The sequence below is a fragment of the Rousettus aegyptiacus genome, unplaced genomic scaffold, assembly GCF_014176215.1.
Source record: "Rousettus aegyptiacus isolate mRouAeg1 unplaced genomic scaffold, mRouAeg1.p scaffold_m13_p_10, whole genome shotgun sequence".
Classification (NCBI taxonomy): Eukaryota; Metazoa; Chordata; class Mammalia; order Chiroptera; family Pteropodidae; genus Rousettus; species Rousettus aegyptiacus.
Genome location: NW_023416285.1, coordinates 93,235,016 through 93,254,719, shown reverse-complemented (window position 1 = coordinate 93,254,719; position 19,704 = coordinate 93,235,016). Strand labels below are relative to the sequence as shown.

Here is a 19,704-nt window from a genome sequence, read left to right as displayed (position 1 = left end):
GTGCTGGTAGGTCCGTGTGAGGCCAGGACGAAGGAGGCAGTGCCCACAGAACGATGACAGGCTGGCACCAGCACTGCCCGGCAGCTGGGTCACCTTGACCCACGGCTCAGAGTCCCCTAAGCCAAGAAGGACTGACTGGAGAAGAAACCAAAGGGGACTCTGACCAGAAAACATACACAAGGAAGACCATATGAAGACACGGGGAGAAGACAGCCATCTACAAGCCAAGGAGAGAGGCCACGGAAGAAACCCCACCCTGATCTGGGACTTCCAGCCTCTAGAACTGTGAGGAAACAAATGTCTGTTGTTTAAGCCACTAGTCTGTGGCACTGTATTAGGCTGCCAGAGCAGACTAATACAACTAACATCATCAGACTTATGGTTCTTGGATAGAGGCAAACCTGTGCCACTGAGAATACTGAAAAGTCTTTTATCAGATAATACTTTGAAGAGAATAGCACTGCTCTTTAGGAATCTGGTGACTAGATACTTTGCAAAGGTATTCAGCCAGGTATGTCTTCTGGGGATTCATTGCCTCCTTGTAAAAAGAAGCCACTACACTCTGAGGAAGGAAGGAAGGTATGTAATTTGGGAGTCATCAGTCATTCATGCCAACCCAAGGTACCCAAATAGTTACATACCTCTCGGGCCTGTTCTGACCTCATGAGAAGACCTTTCTTGGTCATAATATAAGCTCTGAGATTGACACACAGTCAGTCTCTGCCCTAGGTCCAACATCCAAATTCTGAGTAAACTTCTGGTCTAATGGGCTTTATTTGTGTTCCCTAAGAAAGTTACAGGCCAAGAGTTGGAAATGGACAATGAATGTCTCTTACCATTTGGCTATTTCTAATTCCTGGCAGAATTAAGAGGCACCACGAAACTGGGATCAAGGTAGGAGGGACCAGAAGTCCTTATTATACTATTCCAAACAACAACCACTCCCACTAAGCTTTCTAATCCCCAGCACTGTGTTAAGTTGTCACATACATTTTTGTCTCTCAGGCAAGATTTTAACAACACAAAGGAATGAGCCTGCACAGAGAAAAGCACCAAGGGTCAGGCCTGTGTATTTAGGGTGTGAGGCAAAGAGCGTTTCAGGTGATGCTTTGTTCATTACCGCGTCAACTGCTTTTCACTGGAAGTGCACCTATGTGCCAAGATTCTCAGATATACGATGGCTCCTTTCTCCTGACCCCCTCCCAACACATATTATTCAATAATAACATAGTTTCTAACTAATTTATTTACTTATGCCCTGTCATTATTTACTCAGTTTCCAGTGTTTTCTCTTTCTTATCTCCTTCCGAGACATGTATTTCAGGATGCTTAACATTGTCCTATGTGTTTAAAGCTGTTTTTCTTCAATCTTTTTTCTTTCTTTTGTTCAGTGTATAATTTCTACTGCTTATCCTCACGTTCACTGATTCTTTCTTCTGCCATCTCACATCTGCTCTTGGGACCACTAGAAAAATTTTTATTTTGTTTCTTGTATTTTTCAACTCCAGTATTTTCATTTGGTTTCTTTTTATAGTTCTTATTTCTCTACTGAGATTCCATATTTATTGAATCACTGTCATCATATTTTTCTTTAATTTTTAGAAAATGGTTTCCTTTAGTTCTTTGAACCTGTTTTTAATTGCCATTTTGAAGCTTGATCTGCTAAATTCAACATCTGGGACCAGTGAGAGTCAATCTCCATTCACTACTTTTTTTCTGAGTATGGGTCATGCTTTGCTACACATTTGCATATCTTGTAACTTTTTTGTTCGTGAAAACTGAATATTTCAGATACTTATTTTAGGTAATATTTAGCAGCGCTGGATCTGATTTCTTTTCCTGAGGGTTTTATTTTAAACTTGCCTGCATTTGACTGCAGAATTTCCCCTCCCCAGTGTGTAGCTGCTGCTGTCTCTGCCTGGGTTTTTTATTCCTATTGTTATTTGTTAGCTTCATTTCCTGGGGTTGCCCCTTGCCTGTGTGGCTTAGTGGTCAGCCAGTAAATTCGGGCAGATGTTTTTCTCAAACACCAGAAGCCTGTAAAGCTTCCACTTCCTGCGAATAGATGTGCGAGGATTAAGGAGGGCATCTGAAGTTCAGCCAGCAATAAGTCTGCAGCAGTTTTCGCATTCTACTGGGCTTTCTTGGGTCTCCCCTGCACATGTGCCACCATTTCCCAGTCAGCCCCCACGTGTGGCCAGCCCAGCTCAGCCCTTCTTTGGCTCTCCCATTCCAAGATTTTCAGTTAAACTTATGGCTGGTTCACCACTTACCCCAACCAGGAGCACATTCTCAGACCGGCAGAGCTGTGAGAGTCTTCCCCATTTGTTTCCTGCCAAGTTCCCTGTTACGGTCAACACTGAAGGTTTTTGTCCTTTGCCCAAAATTGATCTGCTCTCTTTGGCAGCAAACTTGATGTTTTTTTCTGGTCAGCTCTTGCTGATAAAACTGTGGACAGAGTGGGGGAGAGGCTGGGATAGAGGCAGACAGGCCACAAGGCTACAGACCCCTGCTATTCTTGCCGGAAGCTCTAGCTATTTTTCATGAGTAAATGCTTCTCAATTTGTTATCTGCCTTTGGCCAACTTCCAGGACCCAGAAATGGCTGGCTTTGACTGTGTTGTCCAGTTTCATACTTTTGCAGGGAGGGAGGATTTGCTGACCTTTCCATGCCACCATAGCTAGCTGAAAGTTTGCCCTCTGAAGTGCTTTTTTAAAGTTTAAATGTGATGGGGCATTGGCTTCCCAGTTTTTGGCTGTTTTCACTGTCCTATGGTCTTAAAATTTGTTTTTGCTTCAATAATTTAAATTATTTGCCTGACCCTTGAAGGCATTTGAGCTTATGAATTATGATCCACAGAGATAACACTTCAATGATATCCTAAGTATAATAGAACGTGTAAAGAATGCTGATCATTTCACAAATATCTCCTTCATTAATGCATTCAAGAGAAGGTCTTTGTCTCAAAGGCCCCTAAAATTCTAGGGGCAACGAAGGGCAAGGATACAAAGAGCTAAGTAACGATGCAATGGCGGGAGTCTACAGCAAACACGAGAGTGTCCTTTGCAGGCTGGGAAGGACAAGAAATGATTTCTTAAGTTTATGACATACAAACCCTTCACATGGTTTGGAATGGTTCTTTTCAATTACTAAAGATGATGTAGGTACTTTTACTGAGGTACTAAGAATGAACTTGTTTTAGTTGGAGAGAATAAACTGATACATCCTAATTAAGAGAGAAGGATTTGGGATGCTGAATGTTATGGAGTGTTAGACGTCATCTTGCCGTCGGTGGAATGGACGTAGTAAACACAAGACTGAATCAAAAACCAAAAAATTCTGGTTCTATTTCCAGCTCTGCAGCTACCTAATCTTGAGATTTGGGGCAGATAAACTATCATTTTGAGAAATTCATTTCCACATCTGTAGAATGAGGAAGAGGAAATCATATTTAGTTCAAAGGCTCTGTGGTTCTAAGGGAGGAGGAAATAGCCTTGTTCCTAGACTCTAGAAGATATGATTACGTTTGGTCCCATGTATCATAAGAATTATTAGTCACCAGATTTGCCTAAAGCAAAAGTCTCCAGAATGGTTCAGCAGGGTTTCTGAATGGTTTTGAATTTATTTTAGTGAAAATATTTTGAAAACCTCATGCAAATTATGACATCTTTGTCTGGGGATGGGGGAAGCACATACTCCTGGACACGTAACATGTTGCATATATTCTCAGGGAACTGACCCACCCCTGGAAGCCCAGGTCAGGGGCTCTAGAGAGAAAACAGTCAAAAAGAGGCCATGATGAGCTTTAAATTCTTGGATTGCTCTGGCCGATGTAGGCCATTTTTTTTAGAACACTCAAAGAAAAACAAGAGTGAAGGGCCAAATTAAAAACTAACCTAGAAAAATCTATTACAGAAAATCAAAATTGTTCATCGCTGAGAAAGACAGACTAGAGAACTAGAAAACTTCACTCTTAACAGAATCCCAGGCCCAAAAGAGGAATGAAAAATTAAAGACATTAATATTTATCATAGCCAAAGAAAAAAAAGACTGCAGGAAATGATTAGTAAGTCTGCAACAGCAATTATAACCAAAGACAGGAAACTGAGATGGGAGGCTCATCTCATTAGCTAATTTGAATGCAAACCTACAGGGGGACATTTCTGCTGGTGCCTCCAGGGAGCCTTTAATCTTTCCACAGAACGAGCGCTCAGAGACTGTTGAAGCATTAGTGATGTTCTCTCATGCTCCTCCTTTTTGCCCTCTCCCTTTGGAAAAATGGACAAGGAATTCAGCTAGGTTAAGTGAGCATTTTTGATTTGAACTCCTAGAACATATACGTTCGGTGTTCATTTTGAAAACTAGATTAAATCATTTTACAGAGAACCAGCTCAAGGACTAAGGTTCAAATGTGTCTGACAGAGCAGAACAGGCAGAGCCCAGGGGGCCAACACACGGCCTTTGGTTTCACGGTAATGCTACTTAGGCTGCACAGAGCTGACAGACAGAAGGTCAGAGGTTACCAATGACTATGGAGGGACTTCCACATTCTATGGTCACAGGTGACACTGTCATTATCTGCTCCCAACACTACTGCTATATTTACAGGCTCCCAAGTCACTCAGCAGGGAGAATGGCATCAGATGCAGAAGGACATAATCCACAGTGCTCAAGGACTTTGGGGACAAAAGATAAAATGCAACAACCTGTGTATTCGCTTGCAGGCCTGTGCTTTTTGCTATTTAGAAGGTTGCTAAAGCTGGCAATTAGAAGCGTCATTTGAATTGCCTTGTAGCAGAGGTTCCAGCCACACAGGGAGTTCTTCTCAGAGGGTTTTCATGTCACTCATGTTGTTTCCTCCAATAACATGATTTCCTGATCAAATACAGAGAATTCGTCAACCCTAGGCAGCTCCCTTTGAAGCTGTCCAGCCGCTACATCCTGGACATTGTAGGAAAGATCACCAGTGTTCATAAAGTTTCCATCCACTTCGTCTGTCTTTAGTTCTCCATCCGTCACTGATAGGACAATCAATGAGAAGGCTAGATAGCTTCTCAAAACACTCCCCTGTGTTCTCCTAAATCTGCATCTGTATATCCGGCTGCCCACCAGAGCCCCACCTGCATGTCTAATCAGGTGTCACAAATCCAACACATTCAAAACAGAACCCTGGATTCTCTTCCCAGACCTGCGCCTCCTCCAACTGTCCCTGGGTGCCCTTGATCCCTCTCGTTGTTTCCTCTGCCACATCCAGTCCATGTTCCCTGACAAGTGCTGGGCTCTACTTTTAGGGTCTCACCACCTATCACTACCCTTACTGCTACGCCCATGTCCGGGCCACCATTTCTCTCACCTAGAATAACGCAAAAGCCTCCTAACTGGCCTCCCCCTGTCCACCCTTACTCTCTACACACTAGCTCCGCTTGGCAACAGCAGTCCTTTAAATGCTGAGTCGGATCCTAACATTCCATGTTCAAAATCCTGCGAACATACCCCCTCCCCGAGTCTAGCTCGTCCTCGCCATGGGTATGAGGCTATGCGCCCTGCACTCCAGCCCCGCCCTCCAGGCTGTTTCCAGAGCACTCCAAGCCTGCTCCCACCTCAGGACCCTTGCGTGCACAGCTGCCCTACCTGAGCACTCTTCCCCGACTGCCTGATGTCTACAAGGCTCACTCCCTCACTTCCTTCAGGTCTCTGCTCAAATGTCATCTCATCGGGGATGCATTCCTGGCCACGCTGCCTAAATAACAGCACATCTGTCTCTCCCTTAATCCTCTTTACTCTTATTCATAGGAGATATCATTATCATTACCTGACATTACTATATATTTTTGGTCTTTTTAAAATTTATCTTCTTGAGTGGAGATTTTTGTCCTGTTCCCCTACTCCCTCCCTAGGACTTATGACTGTCCTAGAGATAGACACTCAATAAATATTTTTTGACGAAATGTTATTGGTTATTCTCCCTAAATGTATACATAATGATATTAACTACTTTTTCTAGAGAAATACACGTAATACATATATACAGTTTAAAGAATAAGTGGATACCCATGTATTATGAGGAAGTGTACTGACAATATCTTCTGAGTTAACAAAATAGATTTTATACCAAGTCCAAGTTCTAAATTCTTTTACATTAGGATGTGGTTCTAAAGTGTAGCGGTTGGCACATCTGCTTTACACGCAGAAGGTCCTAGGTTCGCACCCCAGTGGAGCCATAGTCCATGGTCTACGGCCATGCCACCCTGAACAAGCCTGATGTCTGATCTCAGAAGCTAAGCAAGGTTAGGCCTGGTTAGTACTTGGATGGGAGACCACCTAGTAAGATCAGGTGCTGTAGGCATAAATAATAATAAATTTTAAAAAATTCTTTCACATTATGAGTTAGTTAGGATTCTCTTTGGTGTTAAGTAGCAAAACAGTTAACTCTAACTGCTTAAACAATAAAGAAATTTATCAAATGAAGTCTCATGAAAACCATCCAGAGGCAGGGGGATCTTTAAACAGTGGTTTATCCAGTGCTTACAGGATGTCATCAAAGTATAGTTTTGCTCCATTCTGCCTTCCTCAATACCAGCCTCATCCTAAGGCTGACTCACTAGTGGTGGCAAGATGACTGCTGATAGACCCAGGCTATATCCTTTGTCTTCATGTCCAAAGAAAGAGCATCATAAACCAGAGATGCCACGAGCACGATGGCTAGACCTGCCTGGGACCACTGCTCACCTCTGGACCAACCACATGCCTAGGGGAATGCAACATGCTGATTGGCTTAGCTGAGTCAAGTGCTTGTAGCCCCTGGTAGAAACACATGGATTATTGAATAGAAATCAGGGACTTTTAGAAAGGCAGTAACTCGAGCTGGGATTGTTTTCACAGCTGTCCGCTGCACCCCTATTCACCAAAGAGCTCCTGACACCTGTCATTCAGAGCCAATTTTATCTAGCGATAGGCATATTCTAACAAGCATGATGTCTGCTTGCCTAGCCCAAAGCAAGTGAGAGAGCTCTCGAAGCAGACAGATTGACAAAAATAGGCAATGACACCAAGTAGATAAAAGATTAAAAAAAAAAGATCAATTAGCCACATGTGCAAAAAAGCCCAATGCAGTGGCCCAGTTATGACATCGCTGAGTTACACCTCAGCATAACAGGAATGCTATGATGACCCCAAAGAGTAAAACATCTACGCTGTATCCTGTCAACCACATTTAGGTAGAAAAAAGGATATTTGGTGGATTTTCAAGAGATTCTATCAAAACTATTATAACAATGACACTCAGAGATAAGTTCCAGTTCTCCCAAATGATGCCAACTAAATGAGTTGCTGTTCACTATAATTATCAAAATGACAGTGAGAAGACAAGCCATTCGTTCCACAGTTTCGGGGAATTGCCACCTATTCCAGACCTATTATTATAAAGAAAATTATAACAATTTAATGAACATATGATTTTTTTTTTTTTTTTATAAAAAGTAAGTAGTCTCTTCCAACCTCAAAAGTTAAATGGGGGAACTTAAGTCTAGGTCACTTAAGTGTATTTCCCACTTCTAGTAGGGAGCATGTCGGCGCTAGACACATATCCAATACTCACAAGGATCCTCAATATTTTTTTAGCTTGAATGTTCCTGGCAGCACTTTGAGCAAGGAGGTGGTGGGTAGTTCCGCACACTAAGACAGGACTCTATCTGGGGATTCCATATTGGGGACTTTATTCATTTTTTCAACTCAGTTTTACATCCCACAGTCCACAATTTTTTCTTTTAAATCGTTTCCTTTGTCAGTCAAGGTAGCTTCAAGAGTAGAAATAGCAGGCAGTTCTCAAAGTGATATCATCTGAGGGCCACTTACAAAAGGCCTTTACTCTAAATTTCTCCTTCACCAAAATCGGGATATTCCAACAAGAGAGATTCTTGGGGGAAGAACAAGGTATTTTTCCATCTCCAGGGTCCCCGAATAAATTATGTATAGTCCAGAGAGACATAAGACCCTGGGCAGGCAAGGCCCTGAGCAATGAGAAACAGGTTAGGTAGCTGTGATAAGGGAAGGGTGAGTGGGGTAAAGGAACCCAAACAGAGAGGAGAGTTAGACCAGCTTATCCCTTTAACTTAGTCCAGCCTTACTTCCAACTGTCCTTAATTCTCTACCCTCTGAGTCCTTCTCCCTAACCTGGAACAGTCCATTTAACATCTTGTCACTTCAGAGCATTGCTTCAGTCTCCAATCCTTGCCTCCCTCTCCTGGGCCTTGTTCCTGATCTCGACAGGTACGCCTCAACACGCCTGTATTAGTCTGCTCAGGCTGCAGTACCACACACTGGGGGGCTTAAACAACAGAAATTTATTTTCTCACTCTTCCGGAAGCTGGACATCTGAGATTAAGGTGTGGACAGGGCTGTTTTCTCCTGAGGGCTCTCTCCTTGGCTGGTAGATGGCTGCCTTCTCCCTGCGTCTTTATGTAGCCCTTCTCTATACATGTCTCTATCTTAATCTCCTCTTCTTAGAAGGACACCAGTCATATTGGATTAAGGCCCATGTATTGACCTCATTTTAACCACCTCTTTAAAGACCTTACCTCCAGATACAATCACATTCTAAGGTAATCGAGGTTAAGGCTTCAAGATGTGGATTTGGGGGGAAGGAAGTTAGCCCACTATGATACTGGACTTTAAAGTCTTCTGGAAGGCACTTGACTTCTTTCTTGAAACACTGCCCCTAAATCTGCTTCAAATTCACCATAACAGGTCTCTTCGAGGCTGGATTTTCTAATCTGAAGCTCTCCTGGTGGAAAACACTAGGCAGGACGCAGCACATTTAAATCTGGAGGCCGATCCCTCAGGACTCATGATTTGTCTGTTGTTGTGTCAGAATTAGAGCTGAGTTCTGTGTGGGGTACCCCAAACTGCTCACAGGACGATTTAGTCTGCATTAGGCCTCTGGTGAGAGGCACATGAGAAGCTACAGACCTAGGCAATGGGCTGCCTTCCACCAACAGCTTCCAACCAGCGTAGCTTACTATGAATTAAAGCATTTCAGAATTAAGAGGAAAAAAATGCTGCACTCCCAAAACAAGAACAAAGACCTTGTCTCCTCTGATGGCTGAACCCCGAGGATGGCAGAAAGCCAGCGCTGGCCGCCTAGCCAGGACCTCTGGGATCTCTGAGCCAGGCAATCCCTCAGGCCCCCGTGGGTTTCAACACCTGGGTCACACCCCTTCCTGAAAGAAGGGCCTTTGTCAGGGTTTGCCCGGAGCTCTTCAGGGCTCTCTTCCCCTGACTGTCGCTTTTCCACGAAATGGCCTCACTCTGAGGCCCACTGTGCAGAGCGACTCCATGTATTTCAACTCTTTCTTTCTCAGCTGCATGACTTCACCTCGATTCTGGAAAAGCCTCTCCTCCCCACCTCGCCCCACCCCTCCCCACCAGCCTCGCTACCGGGCTGCTTTCACTGCAAAGTACAAGGTAAACTCTACACACCACCACAGCCACTCAGCAGCTACTGCAAAGGGCAGTGTCCCTTCTGCGGTTCCAGGCCTGGAGGACGCAGGACCGCACGGCAGTGCCGTATACCGTCCTTGGATCAGGGCCTCACAAACGCTTTCCAGACAGCCTCAGGTGGTTCACAGACACACCTGACAAACCCAAGAAGGAAAGCCTCCCAAACTCTTTCTCTTCCCCAAGAAACAAAGGAATTAAAATCCCTTCTTCTGGAAATCCTTAAAAATAGGGGCAAGGCTACCCTACTTGAGCCAGGATGTGTGGCTCCGCAGTGGAATGTCTCCTGGGGCCCCGCTACCCTCTGATCTGGAACCCAACTGAGTGGTTTGAAGGACACTGGGCATCTCAACAGGGGTCCTGTGGAATGAACTGTGACCCATAAATGTTAGTGGTGATCACCCTTGGTGCTGTGACCTTCCCCCTCCTCAGTACCCTCGAGATTGCAATTTAGCTGTCGTGAGACTATGGACCATGTGCTTGGTCTGCAGCCACCATTCGTTACATTGCATTCCCTGAGGAGGTTCTGCTCTGAGATGAGAATGCCCTGGCCCACTGACCATGCAGTCCCTTTTAGGGGATAACGCATGTCAATGACTCAGAATCTCCTAGTGCCCTTTCGTCCTGGTTCCACCAAAGTTGCTGAAAATCTGTCTGCATTCAACCGCGCTGCCCCGTTGAGCAATCGTGGTATCGCTCCCTTGCTTTCCCCACCAGCCTCCTGCCTCCACTTCTTGGTCCTCTAGTCTCTTCCTTGCCCCCTTCGATTTGGTTTCCATTTACTCCAAATAGGCTTAATTTCTTAAATGATGAGTGTGTTCCGTATGCCAGGTGCTAAGGGGAATGAACATGTAGGCCTGGCTCCGACGAGATCAAAGATCTTCTGACCCACCATGGGGGATCAGTAAGACAGATGCACACACACCCACAGCACCAGACAGAACATCAAATGCAAAGGGGAGGGGAGGAGGCAGAGATGTCTGGGGAATGCTCAGGACTGCCCATCAAGGAAGCAGCATTTAAGCTGGGCTTTAAGAACCAGTGAGGTCTTTCATAGGCCGGGATGTGAGCAGCCCTGACAAAGCGGGGAGCAGGAATAGGCCGGGAAGTATGCAGGCCACAGAAGCAGCGAGGGATCTGAGCGAAGAGGGGGTTCAGGGGCTGGACAGAGGGGTGCAGCGCTCAAGAGGCCGGGCAGCATTTGGCGAGCTGCCAGGGGGCCTGGGCTGGACTCCACTGGGAGGCGCGCCATCAGGCAGCGGTGTACCTCAGAGTCGGGGCTTCACTCCAACCTGTCTGCTTCTTAGTAACAAGGGGACTGAATCATGATTACAAAAGCAATAGATCCCCCAGTTCTTTTATACCAGGCCTGCTCCACTCGTGAAAAAGAAAAGAGAAAATTCAGTGGCCTTATAAGGAGTAAATAACTTCAGAATCTTAACAAAAAACCTCAGAGCCTGTGCGTAGTAAACAAGTTTTGGGGATAGGACAGGTCTTTTGCCCGCCCTCCCCTTTTGGAGCTGCTCCAGTAGGATTTAAGGAGAGGCCGGACCCTCCCACCTCACCCCCTCATCACCAGTTCCCTTCTAGATTGGCTTTGAGGAGAACTGGGTCATCACTTCACGATCTTGAGCCAGCTGCCAAGAAGACTCGTTCCCCAGGGCAGTGTGGGCTGCTCCTGGAAGGCAAGCCCTGCTGAAATGGAAGGCCTTCCAGAGATAGCACACGGCGCTGGCAGGGGACAGAGACAGAGCCAGAAGGGTGGGCAGCCACAGGCTGGTGCTGAAATGTCACACTGCCTTGGCACACATGGATCCTCCTGTGTCAGTTACTAGATACTTTTCACTTATTTAAAGATATCCAGCTAATGCCACCCTACAAGTATCTCTTTGCTGGGCAAGAGGCTGCATGTTTAAAAAATATATGAAAATACCCTTTCCCCATCCTCTAATCCAACGTTTATGGCATTTTTTAATTAATTGTCTGAAAACTATTTTGCCAAAAATCATGGTGTGTTATTCTATTACTGTCTTGTTTTAATAATATACTGCTGGGGTGGGGCAAAATAGGTGAAGGGGTCAAAAGGTACAAACTCCCAATATAAGATAAATAAGTGCTGAGGATGTAATGTACAGCATGGAGACTTTAGTTAATATTGTTGTATTGCATATTTGAAAGTTGCTAAGAGAGTAGCCCTTAAAAGTTGATATTACAAGAAAAAAAATTTTGTAACTGTGTGGTGATGGATGTTAACTAGACATTGTGGTGATCGTTTCATAATCTATAAAAAAAATTGAATCAGTATGTTACACACTTGAAATTAAGATAACATTTTATGTCAATTATGTCTCAATTAAAAAATAAACAAACTGCTTTTATAGCAACTCTACCTGTCAGGCAGTGTCTCTGAATTTGCAAAGGTCATTTATTGAAGGAAGCCACAGACTGGAGAGTAGAACGGGTTCATCTCTAGGTTCTCTTGTAGCCTAAGTTTCTCCTTCTGAAAAATATTTTGAGACCGAGGTATGAAAACTATAAGTCCAGAGCAACAGATACAGTAAGAGAAGTATTCTTGTGTTTGTAACCTAAACATTCTTAATGCATCCAAGAAACTCACATTTAAAGGTACTTTTTAGTGAATGTATTTATGAAATGAAAAGTTATTTGGCCATCTTACACATGTTTCAAACATTTGGAATTTCTTAACGATTTTTTTTTTTAACACAATGGAAGTTAGAATGGCTTGTTCTTTATCATGTCATCCCACTTATTAAATTAGATGGCTCCTTCTTACTCAAATATCATATTTAGCTCTAGAGCCAGATCTTCACTGCTTAAACTATTTAATTTATGAATCCAATCAGGCCTGTTCCTCATCGGAGCTCATAAGTACTTCTTCCCAAGAGAGAAAGGGGAAGGGAAAAGTCAATGAAAATTAAATGAGTTAATTTTGCTATTTTTAGTAAACCTGGGAAATGGGCTGATGAAAGACAAAGTTCAAACCTACTATGGAGCTGTTTGTATTTCAATTACCCCTGCTATCTTCAAATAGTTTCTGGGAAATGGGTACATTCAAATACCCTGTTGAGAACAATCATTCTCTCACCATAATATGTGGTTCCCAAGGGTGGTCCATCTGTTCTGCCTAGGGGAGCCAGAGAGTAAAGGGACTATGTTCCGGGGGGCCAGCTCCACCCCTCACCTACATAGCCTCGATTCTCTGTGTGTCACCCCTGTCGGTCTGGCTAAGGGCTTCCAAAAACAACCAAAGGAAGATGTAAAGATGTGCAAAATGATGAAGCTGTGGGGTGTGAATCCTGTAGCATTAGGATCTCCTTTGTAGTCTCGGTGGTTTTGCTTGAAGGTAGGGCTCTCTCCTGCCTTGGAGGGGATGATGCTTTATATATGTCAGCTTTACTCATGAAATGATCCTGTTTTAGATTTATTTGATATATGCAAGCACAGAATCTTTCCATAAGTATATAACAATCTTTGTATTAGGCATTTAGTAATTCTTTATGGAACACTTCAGGAAAATGTTTCAATGCTTTCCATCCAAATTTAATGGAAACTGTATGTTCTCAACCTTCAACTGGGAAATGTAGTTTTGATTTTTTTGTCACCCGCATAGCCCTCCCTCTTATTACCTCCTCAGATGATTCTACTCAGATGAATATTTAATAACATGAGATTTCCATTTCCTAATGAGATTTCCACATTTCTAACGTTTATTACTATTCCTTAAATGCTCGTAAAGGTCATACTTTTCCCCAATACTAATTTAATAACCTTGAAAACAGTCAACAGTAAGAGCACAAATCCCCTAATTGGCTTTATATAGAGAGAATATATGAAAAAGTATTGCTATATCTGATACACAAAGACTCACAGAAGGCAGCTCTGGTGAAAAGCAGAGTAGTAGACGTCATTATCACTCTGCCACTTAACTACAAGAATGAGTGTGAGCTAGCTAGTGTGAGCCTCAGTTTCCTCTTCTGTATAATAAGAATAGTCCCTTCTAGGACTTTTCTGAGAGTTAAATATGTGTGAATGAGTTCTGTAAACCATGAAATGGTATGAAGCTATAAGGCATTACTATCATTATTTATACCAGTGGTCCCCAACCTTTTTGGATCCAGGGACCGGTGCTCCTGTGAGAACCTAATTCCTGATGATCTGAGGTGGAGCTGATACTAGCACTGGGAAGCAGCTGCAAACACAGATGAAGCTTCGCTCGCCCACCTGCTGCTCACTTCCTGCTCTGTGGCCCGATTCCTATGAGGCCACGGACCGGTACCAGTCCGTGGCCCAGGGGTTGGGGACCCCTGATTTATACCCATGAAACGAGAGATCTCTAGGCCTTTTAAAGAGGTCAGGGGTCTGAGAAAAGATTAGGAACTTAAAAAAAAAGCCAAAAAGCAAGGGCTAAATACTACTGTGGTGAACACATGGAGCAGGTCCCATGAGTACACCAACACTTATGAAAAACAGGCACCTGATGCCACAGGTCTATGTCTTGTTTGTGAGTATTACACAGTCCAAGAATCTCCATGGCCTCCAACTTCTTGAGGTCATCGTTTTACTCAATATGAAAATATATGAGTCAAGCTTTGACATCGCTCGTAGCAATATTTTTTTTTTTTTGGATATGTCTCCTCAGGCAAGGGAAACAAAAGAAAAAATAAACAAAATGGGACTATATCAACATAAAAAGGTTTTACACAGCAAAGGAAACCATCAGCAAAACAAAAAAAGACACTCAATGGGAGAAAATATTTGCCAATGATAAGGAGTTAATATTCAAATTAAATAAGGAACTCATATGACTTAATACAAAAAAAAAAAATCTGATTAAAAAATAGGCAAAGGACCTGAATAGACATGTCTACAAAGAGGCATGGTCAATAGACATATGAAAAGATGATCAACATCATTAATCATCAGGGAAACACAAATCAAAACTACAATGAGATACCACCTCACACCTGTCAGAATGGCTATCATCAATAAATCAACAAACAACAACTGTTGGTGAGGATGTGGTAAAAAGGGAACTCTCATGTACTGTTGGTGGGGTTGTGAATTGATGCAGCCACTGTGGAAAACAACATGGAGGTTCCTCAAAAAAGTTAAAAATGGAACTACCATATGATCCAGCAATTATACTTCTGGGTATTTACCTAAAGAAATCCAAAATACTAATTCAAAGATATATGCACCTCTATATTCGTTGCAGCATTATCTACAATAGCCAAGATGTAGAAGCAACCTAAGTGTCCATTGATGGACAAATGGATAAAGATGTGGTACACGTATATGTAATGGAATAGTACTCAGACATAAAAAAAAAAAAAAAAATCTTGCCACTTGCAACAACATGAATGGATCTAGAGGACATTATGCTAAGTCAAATAAGTCAGACAGAGAAAGACAAATACAATATAATTTCGTTTACATGTGGAATCTAAAATTAAAATAAATGAGCAAACAAAATAGAAACAAACTCATAGATATATAGAACAAACTGACGGTTGTCAGATGGAAGGGGATTAGGGGGCTGGGTTAAAAAGGGGAAGGGATTAAGAAATAGAAACTGACGGTTATAAAAATAGTCATAGGGATGTAAAGCATAGAGAACACAGTCAATAATATTATTAACCATGTATGATGTCAGGTGGGTACTAGACTTAGCTGGGTAATCATTTCTCATGTTATATAATTGTCTAATCACTATGCTGTACACCTAAAACTAATATAATACTGTATGCCAAATGTAATTTAAAAAATTTTAAATGAGTGAGTTAAGCAGTCATAACACCAGAATGTAGAACACTTTCCCCTACTTTTCTAGTATATTCAAGAGCCTCGGGATTTGCTTTCTTATCCACACTGTAACCAATTCCTCTGCTGTCCTCTGACTCCAAACCACCACTCCCAGCTCTATTTTAGCTCTCTTTGTTTTCCTGAAATCAAGGGGTATGACTCTTCATTCCCCTCAAAGAGCTGCTGTTGTTACAAGGTTGGGGAGTCGCAGAGGGTATTATCACATGATTTGCAAACACTTCAAATTTAATGTCAGACATCATTGCTTCCTTAAAGCCCCATCATTTCCCATACAAGAATGTTTTAAACCCATGTCTCTCCATAGGACCGGGCCTTCTATTATGTTTCTAGCTAGCCCTCCCCGCCCCCACCTCTCAGACACTTCTACTTCCTTCTTCAGGATCTCAACTCCTTTAGTTGCCAGTAGATTACTCCTGCTTCTGTATCATGCTGAATGCTTTCACTTTTTTAAAATCTGTACCTCTCCCATCTCCAGTGTTCTAAGAGAGCCTGGCCTTCCACAAACAAATAGGTATGATAGATGGATGAATGGATTTAATGAATGAAATGCCTAGCAGACAGGCTAAAATAAGGTCCCTGACCAGAACCACAGTAAGCATTCAGCTTGTTAAATGAAATGAATAATGCCCAGAGGTGGAAATTTTTCAGGTCATCGTTACAGAAGTAATATTTGAAGCCAGGGTGATGAATGCCTTTGCCCAAGGAAAGCAGTGTGAATTCTGCTGAAGACTCAGCTTTGGGAAAAATATTTATATTTAATGGATGGTCCGAACTGGCGATAGCTGAAAGCTAGGATGAGAACAAAGAGAATACAGCTTCAGAATGATGTAGGAATAAACCCTGTATGGTTCAGAATGAGTCACCCCAAGATGTGCCTCAGTGGTATGTAGATTATTTTGAGCTAAAGGCAACCGAGACCCTGTGGGTTTAAGAGAAACTTCTGTTCCCTCTTCCCCTTAACTAACTAGAAGGGTTCAAATTAGGAGTTTGGTCCACGATAAGAGTTATCACCAGAAATGACTTTTTACATATGTCAGGACAAACTGATCATTACTGAACATGTGCTCTCCCTGTAATTACCTCTGATTGCCCTAGCTCACAATATTTTATGTACCTCAATTTCCCTTTCAGTCTCTAAACCTCTCATGTCTGTGGGGTCTCAGACTCTCTACTCTCTCACGTATGTGGGGTTCCATACATATGCATGCAATTAAATTTGATCATTTTCTCTGGCTAATCATGTCTACTTGATTAATAGACCAGCTGAAAGAACCTGGAGGGTAGAGCAAAGTTTCTTCCTCCCTGACAACCCCAAACAACAAGAGTTTAGGAAATGAATGGGAAGTGAAATAGAGGACACAATAAATATAATTAGCTTGCTACATTCTTAAGTGAATCATTTTCAAAGTTAGTAAACATTTTAAGGAAAAGAATTTTATTCCTGCAACTGGTATATTCCAGATTCTCAACTTGTTAGGACGTAAGCATAAAACAGTTTGATTGCTGTCAGCATCTGTCCCCAGCTGTTTCTGCCGAATTCCCACTTCCTATAGAGTAGCAAGGCATCAGTGATCGGACCAGACTTAATAATTGCCATATGATTCAGCAATTCCACTTCTGGGCAAATACTCAAAATCACTGAAAGGAGAAACTCAGACAGATAGTTGTGCACTCATGATCACTGGAAGCAAACTAAGTGTCCAATGTTGGAAGAACAGATAAACGAAATGTGACCCATACATACAATGGAAGAGTACTCAGCCCTAAAAAGTATGAAAATTCTAATACATATTGACAACATGGATGATCCTTGAAAACACTGCTAAGTAAAAGAAGCCAGACACAAAAGGACAAATATTATATGATTTCATTTATATGAAGTACCCAGAATAGGCAAATTCATAGAGACAAAAAATAGGGTGGTGGTTACTAAGGGCTGGTTGGAGGCGGAAATGGGAAGTTAGTATTTAATGGGTAAAGTTTCCATTTCCAATAATGAAAAAGTCCTGGAGATGAATGATGGCGATGGTTGCAAAACATTACGAATGTATTAAATGCCACTGACTTGTATACTTAAAAATTGTTAAAATGGTAAATTGCATGTTATATGTATTTTACTACAATAAAACATTTGTTAAAAAAAAGATTCGATATTAAGTATTTGAAAACTTCCATCTCAAACTCATTTGCCCGGCCCATTAGCCCCCCAGTAGCTTGCTGGCTCTGCCCCTCAAATATCTTCTGAGTTCCTGAGCCCAGGAACCATTAGGTCCCCTTCTCCAGGCTTGGAAGGACTTGGAAATTTGGGGTGGTTGGAGCTGCCCCATCTTCTTTCCAGACTCACTGTGCTTGCAGCCCTTCAAACTCTGATGGATACTCCCGTGAAATCTCCAGCCTAGGAGCGAGCATGTGACTTTCAAGTCTGTCCCCAAACCTCAGTGACAAGGAGATTTTGTGCCATGCTCCTCGGCTCCCAGAAAGTTTGCCATGACCCTCTCATCCTGCTCAGCTCCTTGTGGCCCGAGGGGAACTTTGGGGTCTGCGCCTTAGCAAGAGTCCAATATCCCTGTCTTGCTGACTCTCTCCCTTACCTGGCTGTGGGATTAAAGAAACCCCTTCTCTTTAGTGATAGGCAGAATCTGAAGCTGCTCCCCAAGGTTCCAGCCCCCTTAAATTTGAGTGGAACCTGAAAATATGATGAGCTGTCTCCTCTGTGATTACATCATATTGTGTGGCAAAACAGACTTTGTAGATATAAAGATCCTAATCAGTTGACTTGAGGATAATTAGAAGGGAGATTATCCTGGGTCGACAGAACAGGAATACACCATTCCCCTCACCCCCGACACACACATAGGGGAGGGAACAGCCTCCCACCATGAGTACTAACTGTACCTCCACAGAGCTTAGGACCCTCAAGCCTCTTCTTAGTTTGGGAAAGGGAGTAGGGTTGGGGGTGCTGTCGGTGTTAGGGCCAGTTCAGATGTGTTAACTGTCAGTAAGTTCTAAAGAGATGGTTAGTTCCTGGTGACCTCTTAAATTTGTAATGTAAGAAATGGTATACACTTTTGGTTCTCAGTTGCAATTTTAGGATAAGAGAGAAAAAAACCCACAACATTTGATTACTCACAGTAGATGGTAGCATCTGGTGAGATTTCCATTTTTTTGTCCAATTGTGATTCTCTTTTTTAAAACTTATTTAATAATTTAGAAATTAAAATAAACTATTTTAAGCTTATCAAAGAATTGCCAGCAAGGTTCCTTTATCTTTCCATGCCCCAATATTGCAACTTGGAGATACAAGTGAGACTTTGTGCCTGACAACACAGTGACATCCAGGGGGCCCTGATGGGAATCCAGTGGTGGGGTGTATAAAGCTGGAGGGCAGACTGGATTCTCTGGCCCCATAAAGTCATCAACTATCCTGCCTGGTGATACCTTTGTCCTCACTCCCTGACTACAGCACTAGGCAAAGTGCTCACTCAAAAGTCAGGAAATTCTCAAGTTCAGGGTCACATCAAAGAGGAAGTTATGCAGTGGGTCATGATGGAATTGTATAGAAAAAAATGTCAGCCCTCAAACTTAGAAATCTAGTATCATGAAATCTTTTAACTGGAATGGGTTTATAAGAATTCAGCTTAGTAGAAAGGTAACACAAGCTATAAACATTAAGTACTCGACTCACTAGAATCACTTTTCTTTTCAAATGTGCTACCTGCTATGTCTGTAATACAAACAGGACTGGGTCCAGCTCTTACCTGCCACTCAGTTGAGGCCGGTTGCAGCTCTTATTTAATTCTGAAATTTTCTGAAATTTCCTGAAACGAAGTTCACTCTCAAAGCACTCAGGAGTGTTAGTGAAGGTCTGGTGGGAAGATAGAGAGAGTTAAGACACTTGCACAGGAAATTTCCTGAGGCTGCAGGTTCCCCAAGCCATTTCTAAACCACTGTCAGCTTTGCTTACTCCGTCTATAAACCAAAAACTAGCCAGAGGTCAGCAGAAGCAAAACAAGTTGTTCTCAAACAAATTTTAACCACTAACTGCTTTACAGGCTTTTCTTTAGGGGAAAGTAGCCCATTTTACTGTTTTCATCTATAGAATCACTTACATTCTACCTGCGGTTTAACAAATTGTTAGTTATTAACCAGTTTATCATCTGATTCTTATCTGTATCCTCCCAACCCCTCCTGTACCACAAATTCCATGTAGACAGGCAGCTTATCTTTGTATCTCCTACACCTTACATAAGAGACCACAGATAATTTTTGGATGAAGAATGAATGGGTGCCATGCATACTCTTTTCCTGTTTGGACCTTCTTGGCCACTTAGCAGGTCCTAAAGCTTGCATGAGCAGCATGGGTTC

At 42.6% G+C, this 19,704-nt stretch overlaps 1 long non-coding RNA gene and 1 pseudogene across 2 annotated transcripts in view; one reads left to right on the top strand and one right to left on the bottom strand.

The window, feature by feature from the left end:
• Window positions 1-19,704, bottom strand: part of LOC107504861 — a 115,441-nt gene that overhangs the window by 91,672 nt on the left and 4,065 nt on the right. For both annotated transcript variants that reach the window (XR_004953151.1, XR_004953152.1), the window contains exons 3-4: window positions 19,098-19,204; window positions 11,886-11,995 (exon numbers count right to left, since the gene is read on the bottom strand). This is a non-coding gene — a long non-coding RNA (uncharacterized LOC107504861). The remainder of the gene's footprint in view (window positions 1-11,885; window positions 11,996-19,097; window positions 19,205-19,704) is intronic.
• On the top strand, window positions 6,231-6,346 carry LOC118609230 (annotated as a pseudogene).